Genomic DNA, 26,575 nt, shown 5'->3' on the forward strand with positions numbered 1-26,575 from the left:
TAGCAACTACAGGGTTACTGTCAATCAATTTTTCACTCAGATTAACTAGGAAGTGATCCTGCTGGGGCTCAGTGTAGAACCTGCACCTCAGAGTAGTTATTTTACCCTAGAAGTGAGAGTACTGGAGTATTTCTACTTTATTCCAGCCACCATTAATTGAAGACTGTCTTGCCATACAAGTAACAAAGTGGACTCTGGAGGGCTGAGGATGTCCATATGCAAAGACAGTGATGGTACTTGGAAGTCAGACTGAAGAGTATTGTTGTGATAAGTGCCCCAGAGTATGGGTGGGCATAGTAGCTACTATGGTGGTATGGGACATCTGAGGATGTTGGTGAGCCAAAAATGGGTTTCATGAAATATTTTTTCCTTTGCATAGGGCACAAGGTAGCAACTGTCTTCCTGAAGTTGTTTGAAAGGAATTGGTTTTCACAATATGACTCATAAATTAAATAGGATTGAGAAGGTAAAGTATATAAAAATGATGATAGTTATCTATCTATCTAGTTAATATTTATTTTTTTCTTACTGTGTAATACACATGGCTTCTCCATTTTCCAGATGATGAAATTAAGAAGCAGAGATGTAACTAAGTTACACAGGTGGAATGGTAGAGACAGAATTTGAATTCTGGCCTCTGTGCCTCCATATCAGAAATTCTGGCAAGCACGAAAGGTTTAACAGAATGTCCTTCCCCTCTCTCCCTCATCCCTCCATATCAAATACAAATATTTCAGTCTTTACTGTGTTTTTAGACACTGTTTTCAGCACTATACAGCAAACAAATAATTTTGATCCTTTTTTTAATCTAGAGAGTCTCCCATTGTTTCTTTTAAAAACATTTTTTCTTCTCTAGGTCCTGCCCTAACTTTTGTGAGACCTGGCAAGTGTAAAATTAGATGCTTATATCCCATGTCTAAATATTTAAAAGTTATAAATCAAGTTGATACACTGTTAAATAAAATATGCTCCCTTCTCTTCTGCTGGCAAATATGCCTGCACAAAAGAAGGCTCTGTAGGTATGGAGTCTGCTCATGGCCTGTGGCCTCTTCCTCATTTCTAGAGGGGCAGTGCAAGTATGCATGTGGACACCCCTACTTGCATATTCAAGCTGTATCCATGCAAACACCCACGGTGGTTATTTCATGGACTTAGAATTGTTCATCCTGGAAGTATGGCCTACCTTTGAGAGGATGGGTGTTGTAGTCGGGGGTTGCACAGAGAACAATTAGAAATAGGACATGGAGCTTCTAATATTGTTTTACAATGCTCACCCAGAGTTAACACAAGAAACTGCAGGAAATCTATCCACAACACCAAAGACATAGAATATTTGATCAAGGGCCTAAATCCCACAGCAATGTCCCACATGAGTCCAGATGAAAACCCAGAGCTCATGACAATGCCTCCCATGAGTCCAACTGGAGGTCCAGAGCCCACAAGAAGGACTCACGCCAATCTCTTTTATGGATCTGTGCTGGAAAGGCCCAAAGGTCAGCAGTGGAAGCCAGAAAGTGTATGCCAGCGGGGTGAAGGAGCTGTGCTGGTGGGTTGAGGGTTCTACGCTGGAGCCGAGAAGTCACACTCAAAACAAAGACCAGGACTGTCTGGAAAAGTACCACAGCCTTCTTCAGCGACACAGAGGCTCTGAGCTCCTCCAACCATAAGCACAGTCGAGTACATGCCAGGAAGCCAGCATGACGAGTTCATCCTAGAGACCAAGCAGTACACATCTTTCTCTTGGGAGCCAGGAAGCAATGGTCGATGTGAGGACCAGAGCTTCTCCAGAAGAAACAGTGGCTCAAACAGCAACTCATAGGAGAACCCACAATGCCTCAACGCCTTAACACAATAGCTTCTCCTTCTCCACGTCTCTACTTATGCTGGGACATTTACGCTCAGCAGCACAGTGATTTAATTCCTCTGGGGAGTTAAGTTGACCATCAGTTTTTAAACTATAACAATGGGTCTGGCAAAGTCTCTGGAAATCAGTTTGAGCATTTGGACGGGGGATTTAGGGTCACTGCTCCCAAGGCATGGTCTGGAGGAAGTGATGCAGGCTCCAGGTGGGCACACCTGCATGACTCCCTCAGTTTGCCTTGAGGTAAGAAGCACAACCAGCAGACAACTTGGGAGCTCCTGTTTCCAGGGTCTTAGAGCTGTATTTCTCTTACCTGTTCTAATCTCCACTAAATCCCATTCTTACATGTATATAGTCTTGCTATCTGTTCTTCTGAGCATTTTTAATGTATATTTTCCTTCTGAGGATTTTAATGAATGAAAATGTGGAATATAAATACACTATTTGTTGAAAGGGGGGGAGGTTGGATGAGGTGGGCATATGGTAGATGTTACTGGAAGAGATGGAATGATTGTCAAAAGAGACCCATGGGCTTCTCCGGGATTAGTAGACTTCTCCACACTCAGCAGCCCTAGTTTGCTGAGGTAGAAGATCTGCCATCCAGATCTTTGCCTGGAGACCTTGACTTCTGGAAATGCATGTGGTTCAGCACTAGCAGCTTTTCAGCCTGTTTTCTTCTTTAGCCACAATACCCAGGAATTCTAGAGAAACTCCTCAAGCATGCACAGAAGCAGTCCTTCTTTTACTGGGCCAGATATAGCTGGGGAACCAGAAGACTCTTGAAGCTAAAAAATACTTGTCCTATAATCCCCCTCTCTTCTTCAGAAAAGGTAAGTGATTTAATATTTACTGGACTTCACTTATCAAACCTCCAGAATGTGATAGCACACTATTGCCAATAGTCGTCTCCTTTTTTATTCTTAAGAAAATAGTATATAGATATTCCCCTCTCAAATCCTATTTATGTCTCCTGTTATGTTAGGGAAAGTATTAAAAGATTTGTTTTGTATGGCATATTAATCAGAAACATAAAAGATCGATACATGAAGACAGTATTTATTATCAGAATTGACTCATGAGTTTATGGATGCTGAGAAATGCCCTGATATGTCATCTGCAAGAGAGCCAGGTAGGCAAAGATGTAGTTCAGTCCAAGTCCAAGGGACTGAGAATGAGTGGAGCCAATGCACATGTCTCAGTCTCAGGCTGAAGGCCTGAGTGCCTGGAGTTTTGAATTCCAAGGGCTGGAGAATATGGTTGTCCCAACTCTAGGTAAGAGAAATTTTACGCTTCATCTGCCTTTTTGTTGCACCTGAGCCCTCAGCCCACTGGGTGGGGCCTGTCACATTGGGTGAGGGTGGGTCTTCCTTATTCAGTCCTGTGATTCAAATGCTAATCTCTTCCAGAAGCACCCTTACAGGCACATCATAGATAATGTTTCGGATATCCTTGGATATCCCTTGTCCCTGTCAAGCTGACACTTTAAATTAGCACTATCACATATGGTAAATAGTAATCCTTGCTTTCACTATTGTTTGGAAAAGTTGTAGAGAAGAAGATGGATTTTAAATGTTTTAAAATGTAGGGAGAGGAATCAGCCATTAGAGAACCACCCTGATGGTTTTCCTCTTCTGTGAAGCTCCCATCCTCCTATCTTGCAAGGTGCTTCAAAGTCCAGGACACTACTTCAGTTGCCTTTCAATCCTTTATAAGTGCATGGTCAGTCCCAGGGCATTGTATTTTGTTTGTACTTTGAACTCTTTCCTCCCTTTTACCCTTTGTGAAATTTATTTCCATTCACATTATCCCTAATGAGGTGTAGTGGAATTGGCTCAGATGGGTTTCTAAGGGTTTCAGGAATTGAATAAGTCAGTTATTAAATATAGTCACTATAAAAATTAAATTATATATAGATTTGGTGAGCTATGAAGGAGGGGAGAAACCTCACCCATCACCTCTCCATTACCCTGGGAACCTTGAGAAACCCAGGTGCCTGTCCCATTCCCCTACACCGCAGAACAGGCATCCAGCATGGAAAGTGCCTGAGACTTGGCAACCAGCTTGCCTGGATGAACCCAGGGTAAGACTGTTCTAACAAGGGGAAATACTTTGCATACAAATGCCTAATTTACAATTGGTTGTTACACAACTGTAAACTTTGCTTCTGTGGTCTAAAGTACAAAATCAATAGTCATCACAGTTTGCCAATTTCTAAATTGTGCTTGATGTTATCATTATTGCTAAGTGTACTACTGTAGCTATGATGTCATATCTGTTGTAATCAGTTGTTCTCCTTTATGTAACAATGTCAGGAAGCTCTGGGGTGTAATCTCACCACAGCCTTACACCAAAAGACTGGGGAATGAACCAAACCGAAACCAACATTCCACTCTCAATTAACTGGGAAAGTAGGATCTTGGGATAGACACAAACCAAGAGGGATATCTCACACAGGAGATATCCCTGAAGAACAGACTTTTCCTAGGTAGGCCTCGATACTAGTGGTATTGCTACCTACCTCCAAAACTCAAAAGAATCATTCCAGAAAACAAAATACAAATTTTTTGAGATAGAAAATGTCAAGACAAAGGAAGAAAAAGCAGTCTCAGATCTCCAATTCATGCAAAACAAGTCCAGGAGACATGGACATACAAGAAATTGGAAGCTATATACCTGAAATTACTGATGATAGCAGCTGATTGTAGGACGTTGAGTGGTATCTCTGACTTCTACTCATTGAATGCCAATAACATCTCCTTCCCAGATTTATCAAAAATGTCTCTAGATTTTTGTCAAATGTTCCCTAGAGACCAAAATTTTCCCCAGTAAAATATAAAGAATTGAAAAAAAAATCAGATCCCCCAAATTTAAAGTCAATCCAAAAATGGGCATTTGAAATGAATAGACACTTCTCAGAAGAAGTACAAATGGCAAATAAATATATGAGAAAAATGTTTAACATCACTGATCATTTGAGAGGTGCAAAGTAAAACAATGCTTAAATTTTATCTCACTCCAGAAAGTACATGGCCAAAAAATGGCCATTATAAACAAATCAACCAATAATAAATGCTGGTGGGGCTGCTGGGAAAAAGGAGCTCTTCTCCACTGTTGGTGGGAATGCAGACTGGTGCAACATCTGTAGAAATTAGTGTGGAGATTCCTCAAAACACTAGAACTAGGGGACTCGGGATTTAGCTCAGTGGCATAAGTACCTGCCTTGCAAGCAGGCGGTCGTGAGTTCGATCCCTGGTACCGATAAAAAAACAAAAACAAAAACAAAAAATCTAGAACTAGTGGTTCCATTTGACACAGCTCTTCCCCTTCTTGTATCTTCTTAAAAGAATTAAAAGCATCATGTATACAATAATATATACACACCCATGTGTATAATAGCCCAACACAGTTTGCAATAGCTAAACCTTGGAAACAACCTAAATGCCCATCAATTTTCAAATAAATAAAAAAGATGTGGGCACATTTTTTTACAGTGGAGTAATACTCAGTCTTAAAGAAGGATAAACTTAAGTCAGGTGGACAGCCTTTGAGACCATATTCTTAAGTGACAAATCAGACAAATATGTGTAAATATCACATTGACTCTCTGATGTGAGAAATTGAAAGTGTAAATAAGAACCAAAATGTATAATAGATATTGGGAAATTGGAAGCAATTTTTTCAAAGGGAATGGGGAATGGGGGGGGGTAGAAGGGAAAAGAAAAAAATGAAAAAAGGACAAAATGTAAAGAAAACTTTTTAAATAAGTAGGGGGGAGGGGTTGAACAGAGGAGAAGGGAATGGGAGAAAAAGGAACTAAGATATAATATAGATACACATACAGTGCGAATTCTCTACAATAAGTGCGATCATTATACATATTTAAATTGTACCAATAAGCTTAATTATAAAAAAAATTATCCCAAATTCAGAATATTATTCCTTAGACAATCTTAATTTCTCAATGTAAATGACTTGCTTTGCTCTCCTTTTTAGATTTTAATGTGCACTTGATAAATATTTATTATTGGAAACTGGGAAGATGGTGAATCAATAGACAGGAGGGAGGGGCCAACCTGCTGCACCCCTGTTTGTACTTCAGTGGTCATCAGCAGACTGGGGAGGGCAGCAATCCCTAGTCAACATGCTTCAGAGTAACCGTGGCTAATACAGGAAGTACTGAGAGCCCCTGTTACCCACTTGAAAAAACCAGAAACATAACAAGAGGAAGAAACAAAAGGAAGTCTCCAGCCTTCAACCCAAACAGTACTGGCCCAGGAGAGGTAAACACAGAAGAGATCAGGGGTTGCACACCTGTGGTTCCTGAAAAAGCAGCATCTGACATAAAGAATTATCTTTGTGACATTATAAAAGAACTCAGAACAGAAATACTAGTAGAGGGGCTGGAGGTTTAGCTCAGTGGCATAAGCGCCTGCCTTGCAAGCAGGCAGTCATGAGTTCGATCCCCAGTACTGATAAAAAGGAAAAAGACCAAAAAAAAAAAAAAAAAAAAAAAAAAAGAAATACTAGTAGAAGTAAAGGAAGATATAAGAAAAATAATAAAAGAAATGCTAAGTACCTCTCAAGAAGACACACATGGAAGAATGGAAGAGCATAGAAAAAGGAGAGAAACCTTCAATGAAGAATATATAAAAAATCTAAAATACATGAAACAGATTTAAAGAGATTACCAAGAAATTAAAAACTCTATTGAAAGCTGGCAAAATTGCTTGAAAGAAACTAAAGATAGACTATCAAACATTGAAGACAGGTCTGCAACATGTGAACATGAAAGGAAAGATCTCTTACAAACAAAAAGGAACCAGGAAGTAACAATACAAAGGCTAGAAGATGACAAGAGGATCTATAACTTAAGAATAAAAATGTGAGTGAAGAAGCAGGGGTAAACACAAATGAAGTACAAAGGCTATTTACAGAAATAATTAAAGAAAACTTCCCAAGCATAGGAAAAGGGAATGATATTCAGATATATGAGTCATATCCAATTCAATTCTACAAAAAATACTGAAGGACATTCTAGAGAGAGAAAAAAAGACCATGATTTCAAGGACAGTGAAAGAGGGGTCTCAATGAATGGGGCAGATAGTGGAATGAAGGGGAAAAGTAGACAACCAATGGCAGAAAAATAGCATGGCAGAGATGAGGCAGAGAAGGTTGCCCATAATCACTAACATGGGTGGCCTCAATACACTAAAGAAACACAGGCAGAGTGAATCAGGAGATAGGGTCCATCAACATGCTCTATATAAGAAATATATTTAACCTTAAAGAGGGTTTATGGACTGAAAGTCAAAGATGAGAAAATAATGTTCTATGTGACAGAGAACCAGAAAAAAGTGGGGATAGCTCACCCATCAGCTGCAGATTGGAAAGACATAACACTTTTATACAATGGAGAACTACTAAGCTATAAGGAAGGAAAACTTTGAGGCTCTTGTAGGTAAATGTATACAATTTGAGACCAAGATCAGGGGTAAAAAGGTTCAGAACCACTTAGGTAAATAGCAGGCTGCCTCTCTAATCTAAAAACTAGAGGAGTTAGTGGGAAAAGTGAAAGGGAGGAATTGTCTAAATAGGGAAGGCAGTGGCCATTGTTAATCTTGTATCATGATTTGAAACCTATATTGCTTTCATTGCTCTGTTTAGTTTGGTTATATTCTGTTCCAGTTTGTCTACTTGTACTAGACTTGAGGGCATAGACAGCTATTCCAAAGATAGCAGGATATACTATGGTAACCATTTTTAGTTTCCTGTTAACTTAATCTGAAACCCTGTATTTCCTTCACTGCTTTGTTTTGACTGATTTTATTTGAATTTGTTTTGTTCGATTGCTGTCTTGTCTTGACTGATTTAATTTGAATCTGTTATATTTGATAGTATCAAGTCTGAGAATACAGGCAACAAGACAATAAGATTCACTATGATACCCATTTTGGTTTGACTATTACCCTATTTTGAAGCCCTTTTGTCTCCAATGTTTTATTTTTATTGATTTTATTTCATACTCTATGTTCAATTTTATTGTACCTGATGATATGGGCAATTCTATTGAAGGTAACAAGAGATATCACGGTAAGTATTGTAGAACACCTTGTATTGTGGTTTTAAATAATGTGCTCTGTCCATCCTTTTGTTTTGAATGATCACATTTTGTTTTTTGTTTTTTTTTTCTCATTTGGTTTTATTCTTTTCAAAATAAAAATAAAAGTATACGTATTTATTCACTGCATGTATATTATGCATGCAGATATACTGACAAACAAGGTAAACATTGTCTCTGCCTTCACAGAACTCCAGTCTAAAATCTTCAGGTGGCTTTGCAGATGCCCCTGTCTCCTGGAGCTGCCTGCCATCTGCAGCATTCAACTCCTTCATGTTCTTCACCACCATAAATTACCACCAATCAAGAGTCTTTGGGATGGGCCCCTTTGATGTGTCTGCAGATAAATTTCCAAAGGCAGCAGAAAGCTTCTGTACACTGGAGAGAAAGGAACCGGTTCTAAAGATTGGCTATAAGGCTTTCACAGAAGTATTCCAGGATTTATGCTTCATAATGGCACTGATAGGAAGTCCATCTCTGGGGAGAGATTTGGTGGTGGGAACTTCATCTTGAAGCAGGTTCTGGTACCTTGTCCATGGCAAATGCCGGACAGAAAACAAATTGCTCTCAGTGTTTCATCTGCACTGTCAAGCCTGATTGCTTGTGGTAACCAAGGGGTCTTTGGGAAGGTGAAACAAGGCTTGAACATCACATCACAGGAGGCACAGAACACTGTGGGACCAGGTTTGGTAAAACCATTGCTGACTGTGGACAACTCTTGTGTTTTAAGCAAGAGACTGTTCTGATAAATAGAGAGCCCCACTTCTCCCCATAATTCTTTGCACTTGCACCTTAATTCTTTGAGTTCCACACTTTCTTTATTTCACTCCAAGCCTAGCTGAATTGCAGAGTTACACTTATGATTATGAAATAAAAAATAAATAAAATAATATCATGGACTAAGCTGGAAATTTATAATGTATCCACAAGGACTAGAACATACAGCATGTTCAGCGGTGATAATGATCTTTATTAATTTCATTAGTACTAATTGAATGATTATGCAATAATTATACATATAATGTTATATTCCTCTTCAAGTGATTACTGTCTGTTGTGCATAGCAGCTGCCAAAAGGTGTGCCTCTCAGGTGATTGCTAGTAGATCCAGGATGACAAGTAACTTATTTAATATAGTTTTAATATAGTAATCTTAGTTAGTGGCTAGAAGGGATGAGAAATCAAATATGATACTCAAGAGTATAGAAGAAGTATTTCTGACTGATGAGCTTCCAAGGTATTGCCACCATGGAGACTGTCCAGGACACAGACTAACTAGAGAGCACAATCAGAAGTCAAGAAATACCCAACTCCTCTAAGGACCTAAGGGCATCTGAGTCAGTGGGGCTCTGACTCTACCTAAAAAACATCCAGTAGATGTTAACAAGCCACCAGGCTTTAGCAGCCAGGCCTTCTAGGATGGAAACCCAGAGAAGTTGGAGGATGGTACAAGGGCACATCTCAATCCTGTGGATCAAGACCTTCCCTTCCCCTTTCTTCCACCATGAAATCCCTCTTCCCCAGGGACCATCTTGGAGAGGAATTGGAAAGTGGAGAGAAAGATTTCAAGACTAAAATATCAAGGAGACAGTGTGAATTATTGAATTGGATGATTTTCCATGTTTACTAAGATGAAAGACTTGGGAGAAAGGTCAATTTATAGAAAATAATAAAGCTATATTTTCTTTGTGTAGCTAAATGTAGAGTAAGAAAAATTTGAACTGCCAAAATTCTCTGTGTTTTGCATCTATTTACAGGTATGCAAGAACACACATATCTACAAGTGGTACTTTCATACATTTTTCCTACCATTACCTCCTTCCAAGAATCCATAACCACAAAAACTTTAATGAGGCATTACTGAAGGTTTCAAAAAGGAGATGATGGAAAAGATTCATGGCTCACCCCACCTTATCCCTTTGATACTCTGTTTCTCATTTTCTAAACCCACTTTTATCATATTGGCTGCATAGTACCTCTGAAAGCAGACTCTATTTTACTGGGGTGGTGTGCCATGATGTAATTTTCATTTTGTTGCAGTACACAAAACCACGATGTATTTTATATGGGTGACTGCTTATTTTGATGATATCTTGTAGTCTTATATTTGCTGTCCTTTCTGAACTGCTACAGCAGTTCAGCCACTGGAGGAGCTGAGTAGAGTGGCTCAAAGCATAGAGTCTGGATCAGAGATCACTCACTGGCTCCACCATTCACTTGCCATGTAACCTTGGTCAGGTTACTGAACTGCTTGGGGCTTCTGTATCTTCATCTGTGAAATAGAGTAACATTATATTAATCAGTTTTTCTATTGCTGGGGTAAAAATACCTGACATACATAATGAAAAGGACAAAACGTTTATGGATTTCAGTCCATGGTAAGCTGGTTCTATTAGTTTTAGGCCTGAGTGTGACAGAAGCATCATGATGGAAGGGCATGGTGGAGGAAAGCTTACATCATGACAGCCACGAAGCAGAGAGAACAGGAAGAGTCAGAGAGGAGACCAGGCTGGGGACAGAATATAACATTCAAAGACAAAGGCACACCTCTAGTAAACTATTTTCCTCCAACTCACTCCAAGTCCTAATAGCCCGTTCAGCTATGAATTCATCAGTGGACCAAGCCAATGGATTCAGCGGATTGATTCATCAGTCAGGATAAGCTCTTCATGATCCATTCACTTCCCAAAAGTCCTGCCTCTGAACACATGAGACTTTTGCAGGTCACGTTATGTCCAAACCGCAGTAATTGCTAATTATTGTATAGGAATTAAGTGAGTTGATAGATATAAAGAGATTGTAATAAATGGTGAATACTAGAAAAATACTTGGTCCTCTTGTTATTGCCTTCAGCTGTAGTTGTGCTTATTGTTGTCTATTGCTTTTTGTTGTTTTCTAAATACTGGTTCAATGACCAGTGTTTGAACTATTTGTATGCACTCTCAAGATCTTGACTTTTTTTCTCATTTGTCTTAGCTAAATATTTCCTCCAAACAAATATTCTCTGCCAGAGGAATTTTAAAAAGTAAGAATTTCTGTAAGTGGCAATATATTTTTATTATTATTTTGGAGGTATCTGTGATAGATGCAAGACAACGAGAAATGATCCTGATGGAACAGAACTGGTTTGTTGAACACCTTTAGAGCACAGAATGAAAAAAGTGCGTGGAACCAGATGGGCATTTGAAGAGCAAATGCAATGCATTTCTGAGATATCAATTTGTTACTATATTTTGAAAGCAAACTTTCTCTGTAGTGGACACCTACCCACACCTACCATGCCAGCCAGCATGTCAAGATAGAACTTTCACACCCTCTAAACATTTTTCTGTAGGGTTAGTGATACTTCTTCCCACACATCAGACTGGCCCTATTAGTGGGTGCTGAACTGAGCCATTAGTGTGGACTGGGGTTAAACGTGGAGATGCCTAGCCAGGGGAGGAAGCTCAGTGACACAGGGCCTGCCTGACAAGTGCAAGGTCTTGAATTCAGCTTGTGGTCAAACAACAATAACAACAACCAACCAACCAACCACTGCTTAAAAAAAGTTGGAGATTTCAGCAGCAGTATTCCAGTTATAGGTGTCCTAGAGAAAGTTGAATGTTATGGGTTAAATATAAAGGCCTGTGTATTGAGGGTACTACCTTCACGGATGGGTTAATTCATTGATAAGTTCATTCCTGAATGTGCTATTAGGAGATAGGGTCTGGTGGAAGGAAGTAGGTCACTGTGGACATAACCTGCTTCTTATTCTCTTTCTAGCTCTTTCCAACTTCCTCTGTGTCCTGACTGCCATGAAGTGAACAGCTTTTCTCCACCACACAGTTCTGCCATGATGTTTGTGCCTTGGAGCAAACTCACTGTGGACTGAGACCTCTGAAACCATGAGCCAAAATAAACCTTCTCTCCTTTAAGTTGTGTATGTCAGATATTTTGTTCCAGTGACGCAAAGCTGACTAACACAATAGACAAAAACAAACAGCCACCCTGGAACATCTGGGTCTGAGGTGCGTCATAGGCCTGCATGCCCTGAAAGGCTTTTCCAGAGCCTCTGTGTCAGGGTTTGAATGCCTGCAGTCTTGGCATTCTCTTCAGTGAGACTGGACAAAACAATTAGCAGGGACAAATGGAAAACTTCTTCTGTGTAAGGTTTGCACGCTTACATCCAGAAATCAAATACACTGAAGGCAGAATGTGTCTTGATACAAGATCATCAGTATCCAACTGGTTAGGATTCCCTGGATAGTTCATTTTGTTGTGATTTTGTCTAAAGAACAAATAACATTGTAGGTGCTTACCTCTGCCACAAAGTAAAAGTTTTTGAATGGGGACTAAAAATTGGTTTTGTTTGTTTGGGATTGAATGAGTCAATAGTTTACTATGAGTGTTTATAAATGAAACGAAATGTGCCTAGAGTCTTGAGCCTCCCCCCACAAATATTTCCTATTTTTCCAGAAAATTATGATGCCAGATTTTGCCATAGCAACCAGAGGCAAATATCAAGACAATAATATAGAGTCAACTGGGAAAGGGTTCCCTCAGGCGTGGCTTGAGTTTGTGTAGGGCAGTCATCTTTTGTGCAGAGCCCTGGAAGGTGAGGAGAGGCCCAGTTTTCCTCATGGGGAAGCAGTAGACCCAGCTTTACACACTTTCAGGCCTCACCCACACCTGCATCTCGAGTTGAGCAGACCAGATGCAGAAGCACTGATTTGCCTGCTCCTCAGGTTTTTCTCATGTTGTATATTTTCTTTTCAGATTTAATTCATTTTATTTTTCTCGTGTAAAAACCCTTATATGTTGCAGCTATTGCTGGAGCATTGGACAGAGACTCTGGTGTGGGTTTTCACAAGATGGCCAGTGAGTTCTTGGTATGGGTCAGAGGTTAGGTAGCTCTAGGCCTTGGAGATGGCATCAAAGGTGGCCTTAGCAAAGCTGCCCAGAGTAGCAGTGCAGCCCCTGGCAGAGGTGTATGCCATCAGCAGCAGCTTCTTGGGCACAGGGATGAGACAATAGATCCCAGTGCCTCTGGAAGCAGGCATCAGATGTACCAACACAGAGCCACAGTGACCTGTCACCTTGCAAGAAGCGGTGTGAGTCTGCCAATCTTGTTCCCCTGGTACCTTCTCTGAAGGGAGACAATGGGGAGCTTGGCCAGGATGATGGCCTTGTGAATGGCTACTTCTTTGAAACACTTTACACCCAGACCAACTTGACTGTTATAGTCCCAATGGAGACAAAGACATGAACCCAGTTTTCTGGGCAGCACTAGTTTGCTTTTCAATGGGCATGATCTTTAGAACTTTATCCTTGAAGGGTGTGCCAGGAAAAAGTCAATCATCTCATATTCCTTGATGGCTAAGAAGAGATAAATTTACTCCAGGGACTTAATCTTCACGTCCTTGACCAGAGCTCACATTGGTGTCAGGAATCCTTTTCTTGTCCTCAGCCTTCCTGCCATGAGTCTCACTGCACAGCTCTGGTCCTTGCCCTCAAGAGCCACTGCTGAGACCTCTGTGGAATCCACCAAGGCCTCCCATGCTTGGGCCTCCTGGGGCTACAGGCTCTCTTGCTGTTCCAGAGTCATCCATCACTTAGTATTTTCTGAAAGAAGAAGACATGCTGTGTGTTGATCTTAATTTTGCATGTCAAGTTTTCAAAATTAGATGTATTCAAGTATTATTCCATCATGTGTTCTCTGAAACATTTAATAAACAGATCTGTTGTTTGTTGCCTAATTGTTCTCACAAATGTTCTTTGGAAGAAGGCAAGATGTATGCAGGTGTTCCTATGAGCATATACCCTCATAGAAAATGGTAAAATGGGTTCAAGTAACAAGCACTGGTCATGGAATTATTATTCATAAAATGTGGAAGGAAAACAATAAGCAACAGATTGTTCATATATAACTTCATAGACATGAATAACGAAAAACCAGGATGTTAATCTTTAAATATTTGTCTATGATGTGCCTTAGACTGTGCTGTTTGTTGTCACTGTTGTCATGGTGAAGTTACGAGGTCAGACTCCTTGCCAATAGGTAAAACCACTTCTGTTTTCCTTATAGCACAGCTATTTGCTGAAAGTACTTCAGAGTTTTTATTTATTTCAGGTGTTGATTCTGAGTAAAAGTGTGTTAGTAAATATTCAACAAATTGCCCCCTCAGATATAAAATTGCCTTGATTAGTAGGATGTGTCAATATCTGTAGTAGAAACTCTAATTATGACTAATTTCAAGCTGCCAGGATGACCCCTGAATGAGGAGCTCCGAAGAGATGCGTATGAGACTGTTGTTGGGAGCTAGTGGTACCATACCATGGATTCTTTGAATCTAGGTCAGGAGCTCTCAGTCTTTTGACATTTGGGGCTTTATAATTCCTGGATACCCCGTGCCTTTGATGTTTAACACCTCTTCAGGCTTCTGCTGAGCACATGATGACAACATCCTGTTCTCCAAGTTGTAATAACCAAAAATATCTCCAGATGTTGTCCAAAGTCCCATGAAGGGCAAAATCACCCCTCAGCTCTGAATTAATTCTGTGTGGATGGTATTTAGAAGGTCCATTCTGCAGACAATAGTCTTCACCAATGGTTTTACTTCAACCATCCTGAATACACATCAAAGAAGTTCTCTTTCGGCATTGTGCATATGATATTTTATAAAGACAGAATGCACTTCATGGAGAGTTTAGAGCAGAGTGATGCTAGAAAGATTGAAGACACTGAGACAAAGTGTGGCCACTAGGGGAGAATCAAGGTAATTCCATGGGCTTCATTCAAGTGCGGGACAGATTGTGACAAGCTGCAGAGGTTCCTCAGTCCAAAATTTTCTTTGTACAAATGAGAAATGAGACACAAAAGCAAGGAGTGACTTGTTATGCAATGGCAATCAGAAACACTGAAATGAAGTCCACAATTTGGAGGCAGATTTATTTAAGGTGATAAGCACTGATCCAGATCACTCCCAGAACATCAGGCCCTGATCATTGTTGGTTTAGGATTTTTACGTGGTGCACAAAGAGGAGTCATAAAGGACTTACAAAGGTGAGACAGAACAGCCTGGCAGTTCTGATTAGCTAGCAATGTGAGATCATCAGTTACCAGGCTAGATTAATGATCATCAGTTCATGAAGCTGGGTACAATGGTACAATGAAGCATCCTGCATGTTTGGTTATGAGCTCATGGTTACAGCAGCCAAGAAAGTAAGTACAAAGGCATGAAGCAGTTACAGAGCTAGGCAGTTTGAAAAGAACAAAGTTTTATTTTATTTTATTACTTTTTATTTTAAAGAGAAAAAAGATAAAAATAACAATGAAACAGAGTTTCAAAACAGGTTAATAGGACAGTTACAATAAATTAACACAATGCATATTGTTATCTCCATAGTAGTTATTCAGAGGACAAGAAACAGGCACGATATCTTGTATAAACAATGTCAGCATAAACCTTTCCTTTCAATGAACTAGGAGAAACTAGCTATATAACCATCTTAACTATCTAGTGTATACATATATACATATGTTTTTTATTTGTCCCTTTCTTACTTTCTCCCATTACAGTTTGTCTTTTCTTTTGAACAGTTTCTTCCAATTTACTATATCTATTATACTTTTTGGATCTTATTTACTCATTCAGTTTCTCACACTAGTGAAACAATGTGATGTTTACTCATATGGGTCTGATTTATTTCATTTATGAATGTGGTTTTTGAGTTGCACCTATTTACCTATAAAAGTCTCCAGAAGAACAAAATTTCAAAATGAACAATTTCTTTTGTATAGTTTTTTCTTTTAGTCAAAAGGCACAGAGTTAGGTGTGGATATGCTAGGGAGAGTCACAGAAGCACAGCAGGAAATGTGAGATGCTTTTGTGATATATCGGAATTGAGACGTCATGGTTTATGTCAGAGGCCCCCAAGCCTCATGCAGTTATGGACTCTAACAAATCTACCATTTGTGATTGGTTCATTGTCTAACGTTCGGATTGGTGGTGAGAATGCTACACCTGCCTAGAGATGGAGCCAGCATAAGATGTAGGCAGGAAGAAGTTGTGTCTCCCTCTCTTGTCGGTTGGTGCCTTGCTGTTTTGGCAATGAATGGTAGCCTTGCCCTGCCACCCTGCTGCTTGGAGCCAGCTGAGTATGGACTGAACCCTCCAGCCTGTAAGAAATAAACATTTCCTTCAGTAACTTTGGGCATCAGGTAGTTTGTCTCAATAATGAGTAAAAAGTAACTAAGAGAGGACTGATTCCAACTGGGAGCTACATGTTTTGTGGACTTTACAGTGTTAGTATTAGATGGTGGTATTCGGACAGCTCTCTGTCCCTACCTTGCCACCCCCTTAGATATTTCTGCGACGAAAACCACACTATAGTGATGGACTTCTGTTTCAGACAAAATTAATCCCTTCAGATGTAGCAAAATATCCTCTTCAGGGGGGTCAAGCTGCTTGTCACTAAAGAATAAGGGTTGAGAACTATCATTGACTCCTCTCTCCTTTCCATATCTGCTCTGGACTCTGTCTTTGATGAGAGATCTCAGGCTATTCCCAAGATGATCTAAAAAAGGGATTTTATTGAAGAAACTGAATTTCCAGTAGAAAACTTAAAACGACAAGATCAGTGTGATAAGAACTAAGAAAGCTTGCATTAAAAATGTATTTTGAATTTATAGAGGTGCCCAGTGATAAAGGAAATGTTAGCAGGGGGTGGGAGGAATCTCTTCCTCAGCAGAATCCTAAGCATTACACTTTCCAGTGTAAGTAGGGTGACCACACACCAGCACCCCAATATGCTTCAAATGATGGGCAACTGGGCTTCATAGGTAGGGCAAAGATGCTTTTTAATTAGGGTGTTGAACAAAAATGAAAAGAGTGCACTGAATCATAGCTTTTAAAAATGTACTTCACCACTTTGAAATAATTAAGATTTGGTGATTTTATGTGGATTAATTCACTGCTTCACTCCAGATTCCTTTTTCTCCAATGAGAAGTACTGGAACTTGGGACAATTTGGCATCACTGGAATTTATTGTTATGAACTTATTTTTTTCACACCGTCCTTTGCCACCCTCCAATCCACAGTGGTCAGGTGGGCCAACATCAAAAACTGTCCATTTCCCTGTCCATCTCCTCCCATCAAGGAGTAACTTACATCAGGCTGGCCTTCAGCAACATGAGCCAGCTGGAATTTTGCTTTCTTTTCCCAGAGAACAACATAGCTTCAGCACCTTAATCTAAAAAGATCACTCATGTAGGATGTGAGGTGTTGTACCAGATCAAGGGAGGTATTAGGGCTGTGGGGAACACAGAACACCGTCCTGATGTTCAGGCCACCACCCCCTCTGAGAGATGGAAAAACAACTCTGTTCTTCAACACGGATTTTAAATTTGTAATGAAGCTATCTGTGCAACTAATGATTTATTCTCAAATGGAAAATGTAGGAGTAGGAAACTTGTTTTCTTAAGACAAGTTCTAGTAACCTTCATAAAATCTGTGAACTAAGGAAAAAAATAGATTTCTCTATCATATTTGTCCTTGAGCCAACATCTGCAGCTTCTAGAGCTCAGCACCACAGTTTTGCCCCGTTGCATATGCTTATAAGGACAGCACTGAGAGACGTTGGGATGGGAATGTGTTGGTCATTGGAAATAATGGATTCGTTTGCAAGATTCCTTTGTGCAAGCAACTTGTCTTTGTTATATAATCCTTCCCAGTTCTGCAACACAGATATGAGAAGCAAAGAGAACATGCCATGGGACTTTATTTCTAAAAGTAGAAAATACATAATTTACTGTGAGATGTTTAAAATATGAATATATGATTCCCTGAGTGTTTCCATAAACTTATTAGAAAAAGATTTAAGCAGAAGAGCACACATACACCTTGCTCCTCATTGCTGAAAGATTTGCTGCTTCAGGTTGGGTTTTGGGAGTTGGCTGGACTTGTAGGACAGGTCTGGTCCTCAATTTGTAAGATGAGTCAATTGATTTAATTCATTTATTCAGTGTTGCTCAAGCATTGGAGAACCCATTCATCCCACTGATAAGTCTAATTTACTCATCAGAATGACTTACTGGACTATGAGCCAATTGAGGACAAGCCTTACATTCATTTTGTACTTCCCATGCTTACCATAGTGTCAGGCATATAACAGATTCTCTAGCTCTCTTTTTTTCTCCCAAAGACTTAAAACTTTATTGAGGATTTCCTCTTCCTTACTGCTATTGTCTGGAATGTGTCAATATTTCTGGAACTTTAGCAGTTATTTTGGACCAGAAGGGCAAATCCATAAAGTAGAACAGAGATGGGTCTCTGATACCACAGACCAGTAGTGGCCAATCTTTTAGTGCTCCAGTGACACAAACAGCCTTTGCAGGATGAGTGCCACTGGCCTGCCACCACTGTGACTGTTATGCTACACTTGGACTACGTCCACATTTCATGATGTGGGAGACAAATAAAACTTCATTTTGTTTAAACCACTGGTCTTTTATGCTATCCTGTTTCTTGCAGCCCAAGCAATCCTAACTGATATAATTTGTGAGGATAAAGTGGGTTAGGATAAGAAGGTGCTTAATGTCCAAAGGTCACTGACGTCAAGCTAACATGTCCATCTTCACTGTAGGGATGTTATAGGCTAGAAATCTGGTATCTGTTTTTACAAGCTCTGAAAAATATGAACAAATGATTGTTTTTCTTTTTTAAGTTGACATAAAAATTATGCACATTAATGGTGCGCCATATTGATGCTTTGATGTATGTAGACACTGTGTAATCTTCAAATCTGGTTAACTGTATCAATATCTTCAATACACTTTTTATGGTGAAAGTTTTCAAAATCTTTTCTAGTTTTTTGAAATCCACAGTACATTTTTGTTATCTGCAGTCATCCAGCTGTGCAGAAGCTGTAACAGCCTCCACTGATCTACCTTTGTCCATCAGTTCCTCTTCCTCCCTCCTCAGCTTCTGGTAGTCACTCTTATACTCAACTTCTAATAATCCATTCAGGAGTGTGATCATGTGGCGTTTGTCTGCCTGTGGCACCTCATTTGCCTTGACATAATAATCTTCAATTCCACAGTTGTCACAAATGACAGGCTATCTTCTTTCTTATAATGAACAGTATTCCATCTTGTATACATACCATGTTTTCTTTATCCATTTATCAGATAATGAAAACTTGGGTGGTTTTCTGGAATGTGTCAGTATTTCTGGAATTGGGCTCTTGGCTGACAAATTATTCTTAACACTTTTCCTTTTCTCAACTATGCAACTCTATCCTATTTGTATCCATCATCAATACTTTAGACTTCTCAAAGTCAGACTTATTTTACATTTGCCTATGCTTAACTCTGTGATGACTACAGTATTATCCTAATCACATTAGGATATTTACAAATTGGAGCTACAGTAGCTGACTCGGAAGTATTTTCTGTTTAGTGCATCTAATTATCATGCATGAATTCTTGGTATGTTTAATTCTTAGTGATGATACGACTTGTGACTTTTTTTCTTTATCTTTTTTTGGGAAATATCTCAAATATATAGCAAATAATGTAAGTCTAGATGTCATTATCTGGTAAACACAAGTAAAACACTAGATGTCAGTTTTATTTTTCAATTAAGCAGTGGGATCCTGTTTTCAAATAGTATCATATGCAGAAGCTATTGTATAAACCACCATCATCTGGTTAAGGTCCAAGTGGAAGGTAGCCATAGTCTCCATAATATTCCAGTGGGTCAAGAAAGCCTAATTTTTACGTGTTTATATATAGTGTATATATACATGTATATGTGTGAATGTGTGTATATGCAGGGAGTGTAGGTATATAGTTGTATACATTCCTTTTTGCTTAGTGCCATGTTTATAATAGTGACCTTGAGAGTAAAAATTTCACTGATGTTTTATATTTTACATTTTCTTTTATAATAATACTTATTGAAATGACTGTTTTGTGTCAGTTATTGTTCTAAGTGCTTTATTTACATAGTTAATTTATTTAATCTCAACTACTTTGTAAAGTGGGAACCATGATTATATATATCCCAAGAGGCACAGAATTGTTCAGTCCCTTGCTCGATATCACGCAACAAGCATGGGTCAAGCTAGGATTCGAGCCCAGGAATCCTGGGTCCAGGGCCCATGCTTTTAATGTATTCCATATCTTAGGAGAATTTCCGGTATTCATACAATAAAAGCCTAAACATCTTGTGGCCAGCAAAAATTTTTCTGTGGTCTGGGAAAATTATTTATCCAACATGTGGAAAACTCACTTGTCCTCCAACAATCTGGGGTAAATGGAAGAACAAATTGAATTGTGCCTGGAATCCAGGTCACCTAATGTAGTCTCAGCTCTCTGCCCTCCATGTGGTCTGTCTGGAAGGCCAGAAGGGCAGACTGACTTGAGCAGATCAGGGATCAGAAAATGCCCCAGGCCAGCCTATAGGCCATGGAACAAAACACTGAGATCCATACATTGAGGCAACTCATCTTCCAGCTGCTTAAGAGGTATTTTGGAGTTGACATAAAGACTAATTTTTTTCTTTTTAAAAGAGGTCTGTTTTTCTGGCCTAAGTTTATAGACTGGGCCTAAGTTTATAGACTGGGCCTAAGTTTAAGACTGCAAATTTCAAATGCAAATCCTACTTCATGTTACAAAAGTGTCATGCTGTGCAGATCAGCATTTGTCACCTCAGGCAGTGGGATCTGCCTGGCTCCATCTCCAACTTTGGCCGCTGTTCTTTTGTGCTCAGGGATCTGGGAATTTCCTTGGCTTTTGTTACTGCTGTGCCTGTGGGCAAAGACTCATTTCCACTAGTCTGGAATGAAGCATCGTTTCAAGGAAAGCTTCACAAGGTAAAAGGTCTACACATGTCAGGGGATGACAGAGTAACGTTTTCTTATAGGGCTGAAGCATGAGTTTATTGTGCATTCCTCTCCCACTTCCGCAGTGCTCCTTTGTTGTAAGTGGATGAGTCATAGGCACCATATTACTCTCATACATACTTGGTCCACCAACCAGACTTTCAGGAAACTTCTTTTCTTTGTTTTTGAAAGAGGACCAAGAACAAACTTGAAAAATGCAGCATTTTGCTGACATGTTAGTAAAATCAAATTATTTGTAATTTGCTAATCACATTATGCTATTTCAACTGTTCCTATTTAACTCGCTCCTCATCTTCTCTACATGTTCTTGCTTGGTGAACTCCTATTTATCTTACAAAACCCAGTATTTATGTTACTACTTTTGTGCTATTTATGAATATCAAACACATCTCTTCTATAGAACAAGTCTTAGAATTGTTATTTGCTGCATAACTACTTCCCTTACCAGGGTGTGGGTTCTTGGAGTTAGAATTCATAATTAAGGAATCATAGCACCCTTGTATAGTGTGGGTTCTTGGAGTTAGAATTCATAATTAAGGAATCATAGCACCCTTGTATATACAAAATGTGATATGCAGGATTCTAAGATGGCCCCCAAGATTCTTAGTTGTTGACATACATAACCTACGCAATATCTTCTTGAATGTGGATGGGACTTGTGAAGGTGGTGATTATAGTTGGATATGTTACATTATATAGCCAAGGTAAAGGGAATTTGTCCATAAAATTAAATTCTCAGATCAGTAATTGTTAACTTAATCTAAAGGGAAATAATACTTACTGGGTGGGCCTGTGCTACTCAGGTGAGACTCCCTTCCTGAAGGAAGAGAGCCCCCTACTGGTTTTGAAAAAGTAAGCAATCATGTTTTAAGAAAGCCTATGGAGGGACCCATGTGGTATGGAGGGTAACTTTCTAAAATTTGAGAGAAATTCTCTGACAACACTTGCAAGAAAACAAGAAGCCCATTTATAAAGCCACAGGGAAATGGATTTGGCTAACAACGGGCGTAAGTTTGGAGGTAGATTTTTCCCAGTCATATCTTCAGGTAGGAACATAGCCAAAGATCCACCTTACTTACTTATAACTGTGTGAGACCCTGAGCAGAGGACTCAGGCTGTGAGATAAGCCAGTAAGCTTCTAGCAATTTGTTACACAGTGATAGAAAACTAATACAGTCGGCATATCTTAAGTGCTTGTGAAAGTTAATTTAAACAGGGAAACAGAATATTAAACATGAATTTTCACTAAAGCTTTGGCCAATTTGAAGACATCAGACATTTTAAAGAACTGCTATCTTCCTTTGGGTCTTTTGTCTATGCCATCAGCTTCACACACTTTCAAGCTTCCCATAAATTCCAGCTTCTGACTGGAAAGAGGCAGTGAGATACTCTGCAACCATCATTCAACATTCTTGGGAGATAAAATGGATAAAAATTGATGTTGAAATGAGACCACCATCATTTCTCAGTCTGCTCACCATGTACAGAGCTCAGGATGATTAGAAAATGTGAAACACATGTGAATGGCTCAAACCCCTTTGTTAAATCACATGTACATAGATCAGTTTTCCCAAGGGATATAAGTTAGCTGAGTTTAAGCAATTAAAAAAAATAAAACCAAACTAGAAACTTTGGTTAAGCCAAAAAACATGGGTGAGTTAAACCATATCAGACATAACGGCTTATTTTGAGTATGGTTTGTTGTCTATATGTGTGCATTGTTTTTTTAAAAAGGTAGATAGAAAAGCAGCCATAGTAGAAATTGAGTCCATGGGATTTAGTTTCATCAGAGTCATAGATACCATCGTGATCAGCCAGTGAACCAGGTCAGGGCCTTGTGACTCATCCTTCAGTGCATTTGCAAAGCACCTCAGCAACTGTGGCAGTCAGAGGGACTGCAGAAGTGGCAGAAAACAAAGCTTCGCACACGGCTAGGCTGGGTGTTCTGGGACCTTGAAACACCACCTTTGGCCTCCTTGTTTGGGTTCTGCTATACTGTGAACAAGAACAGACTTTGTGCCTCTGAAGCCTCTTCTTTCCTCCTCTGCCAACATTTCCAATTTCATTTGCCCTTTTCTAAACGAAGCTTCCTGTTTCTAAGAAAAGAGGCAGAAAGAAACTTTGGAAGACAGTCTCAGAAGGCTTCATGGGCAGCAGACAACTCTTAGCAAAAAAACAATTTGATGAGTTAAGTGTAAACGGATCAGAGACATATGGATTCCATTTGGGGGGAAATGCACATGGGCTTACAATGTAAAGCAGGACAGTGAGGGGCTGGGGTGGGGAAGGGAATGCTTGGAAAAATGTGGTTTGGGTCTTGCCAATTGCCAAATGTTTCAAACAAATAGTTTGAGATGTTTTGCCCAACCTAGAATGTGGCTGGATTCGCCCTTTCCTTCTACTTATGTGTCATTTTCAGAGTCAACATACATGCCAATGCTGGTTTGGGTCTTGAGTGGATTGTGAAAAATGCAGTGATTTTGAAAGGTCATTCCATGATTCCCGTGGAGCCTCTGAGCATGAAGGGTGGAGTGGGGTCAGGGAAGAGCTGGGTATTTAGCAATATCTCTTTGCCTCTAGGCGGAATTTCCTCTATGCTCCTTTGGTATATTCCACATGTGCAAGTTCCAAACTCTCTGTGGCAGTGAGTTGTGTCAGCTCTAGAAAGTTTTATAACCCCAGTCTCCTCTTCTGTGAAATGGGGACAATAATGCCCACCCCAGAACCTGGAGATTTGGATGCTGGATGGTGCAAAGTTAGAAGAGTGTGGACTCCATGGAGGCCTTCCTGAGACTCACACATCAGGTCTTCTGTTTTTGTGAACTTGGCAATTCTTTAGCTTCTCTGTGCATCTTCATCTGTTTAATGGGACGAGTTAGTTTTGCATTACTATAACAAGGGCCTGAGACAATCAATTTAAAAAAAAGAAAGGTTTATTTATTTTGGCTTACAGCGCCAGGGGTTCCAGTACCTGATCAGTTGGTCTTGTTTTTGGCCTCTAGTGAGGGAGCACAGCATGGTGGTGAGAATGTGGTACAGAAAACTACTTGCCTCATGGTAGCCAGGTAGGAAAGGGAAAAACAGAGAGACAGAGAGACAGACAGACACAGAGAGAGGAAGAAGAAGAAGAAGAAGAAGAAGAAGAAGAAGAAGAAGAAGAAGAAGAAGAAGAAGAAGAAGAAGAAAAAGAAAAAGAAGGAGGAGGAGGAGGAGAAGGAGAAGGAGGAGGGGGAGAAGAAAGAGAAGAAAGAGAAGGAGGAAGCAGTGAGAAAAGGGGGCAGTGGGGTCCTCACACCTCACTGAGGGCTCCCTCCAATCTCCTTTCAGTAGACCCAACCTACTAAAGGCTTCACTTTCCAATCCTGCCACTGGTTGGGACCAAGCCTTCAATTCATGGCCTTTTGGGGATTGTTCAAGATCTAAACCATAGCATGGGAAATGCTAGCATCTATCACATAGGTTTGCCTTGAGAATTAAGAGTTAGCACATGTAAGGTACTTTGCATAGTGCCTGGCACATAATAACTTCCTGGGAAATGCTAGCAATTGTAATTGTTGTTTAGAATTTCTTTTGTTCTACTAGGTCTTTGAACATTGTAGAAAATGAGGCAACTGCATCTCCATGCTGGGAACAAACAGCAGGAATCTCTTCCAGCTTATTCTCTTTTCCTTAGTGTGTCACCCTGTAGGTTTATTTATCACTTTCCAATAAAAAGCAGATAGTTTCTTTGGTCTAAAGCTAGACACATCTTTTCTCCACCCTAGGAGCTTTCTCTCATTCTATCATCATTCAGTACCCAAAGACACTTCAGTCAGGAGCGCAAGAGAATCATACTGGAGTTTGAGCGAAATCCAGAAGCTCAAACAGAAGGAAATCATGATCCTTCAATTTTGTTGGTTTAACATGTCACTCCTCAATCCTTTCTGGACATTGGGAGGAACTGAGGAGCATTACAAAAGACAAAGCAGTTCTGAGGGCGTGGCTGGGGCATTAGTAACTTTAATTCTCTAGGTGCTTAATGTGCAGCCTGGGATCAGAACCACTCTGACTGATGCAGTCTGTAGGCACTGTGGGCACCTCCAGAGGTCATTTCTTACCATACTTGTGCATTAACCCTCCATTCTGCTTTCCATGTCACTGTCCAGCTTTCCTTGGACATGCACCAGGGGTCGTCTGTTTTCTGAACCTCAAACCTCACTGGATCAGAACCACCACTCATGTGGTCCCTCGATGCCTCTGTGTGGAGGGATCTTGTTTGAATCCATTCTGTCTGTGTCTGCCCAGTGCCTTCTCTACTGTTTCTCCGCTGCTCCTCTCTTTTTTTTTTTTTTTTGTCTTTTTCATTTTTATTGGTACCAGGGATCGAACTCACGACCGCACGCTTGCAAGGAAGGAGCTTATGCCGCTGAGCTAAATCCCCAGCCCCTGCTGCTCCTCTCTTGATCTGCACAGTTTTTTGCTTCTTTCAGTCCATTTTGCCCACTGCCTTGTGACTACTCTTTTTTTCTTTGTCAAACAGTTTTAGAGGCGGTGTCATGTGGTGAAAGAATAAACAATTTGATGTTGGACTTGGATATCATTCTCTCTTTCTGTCAATTTTCTTAATCTTTCCTTCTTTGTAAAATAGGAGTTTTCTTACTGAAATGATCCTATTGTTGTGAACGTTAAAGGAGGTAAGGAAGGATTGGTGGTGGTGGTGGTACTTGTATTGCTGATGGTGACCATGATAATGATGGCAGTGGAAATGGTGCGGTTGGTGGTGATGGTGATAACGTGCTGTTATAGTGCTGATGACGGGGGCAGGTGATGGTAGTCGTGCTAGTGGCAGTGGTGATTGGTGGTGATGATGGAAATGGGGGTGGCAGTGATTCAAGCAGTGATGCTTATCGTGATGCAGATGGTAGTGATGATGGTGGTTGCAGTGGTGATGGCAGTGACAGTGGTTGGGTGGTTGTGACTATGTTGGTTGTCGCGGTAGCAATGATGTAGTGATAATGGTGGTTGTATTGCTGGTGACTGTGTAGGATAAGCTGGTGGCCCTCATCATAGAGCTGCATGTGCCTGGGCCATTACTGAGAGATCAAGAGGAGTTCAAGGTGCTATAGGCCCAGCTACTGCCCTTCACCAATGTGGGCAACATGTGTGACTGGCAAGGGTCCTGGTGCCCACACCAGACCTCCTGAGCATAAGGACTGCTGCTTCATTTCTGTCTTTTGAATGTCTTGCAGATTTCTCATGTTGCCAGCCTCAGTCCATCCAAAGAGGGAATCCTGAGAGATGTAGTTTTTGCTTGGTTCTGGAACACCATATGTCACCATGGTGATGTGCTCACATAGATGAGACAGACGAATGCTTCAGTAACTGGTGTAGCCTATGCATTGTGCTTACCTTAATCATTTCAAGGGTAGAGATGCAAGTGAAACTAGAGCCGAGTTAGGGCCTTGCCAAGGTTGGGACAAGGGAGCCCTTTGCAGTCTCCGATCAAAGAACAGTATAGACATTTCCTCTCATCCCCAGAGGATGTAGTTTTTGGCATCCCTCTAACTCCTAATCACCTAGGGAGACAGTCTCTTGTAAAAATGGGGTTGTGGAGTGGCAGGCTGAGTACATTAGGCCCTTTTGAGTATCCTGGTCACTTGGTAGCCTCACTCAGGTGTGTCTTAGGTAGCTGCTATATCTTTTTGACTGCTACTCTTTATTCTTTGCCTCTG

At 40.2% G+C, this 26,575-nt stretch overlaps 1 long non-coding RNA gene and 1 pseudogene across 1 annotated transcript; one reads left to right on the forward strand and one right to left on the reverse strand.

Annotated features, from left to right (window-relative positions):
- The first annotated feature begins 2,007 nt into the window (after nucleotides 1-2,007).
- LOC134478075 (uncharacterized) lies at nucleotides 2,008-11,892 on the forward strand. Its single transcript, XR_010050439.1, has 2 exons — nucleotides 2,008-2,691; nucleotides 11,741-11,892. It is a non-coding gene; the product is annotated as an uncharacterized LOC134478075 (long non-coding RNA).
- An 876-nt stretch (nucleotides 11,893-12,768) lies between these two features.
- Nucleotides 12,769-18,997, reverse strand: LOC100716999 (small ribosomal subunit protein uS5-like; annotated as a pseudogene).
- Between the last annotated feature and the right edge of the window lie 7,578 nt (nucleotides 18,998-26,575).

The sequence above is a fragment of the Cavia porcellus genome, unplaced genomic scaffold (assembly GCF_034190915.1).
Source record: "Cavia porcellus strain 051 isolate PalLab524CR breed Dunkin Hartley unplaced genomic scaffold, mCavPor4.1 scaffold_11, whole genome shotgun sequence".
Taxonomy (NCBI): Eukaryota; Metazoa; Chordata; class Mammalia; order Rodentia; family Caviidae; genus Cavia; species Cavia porcellus.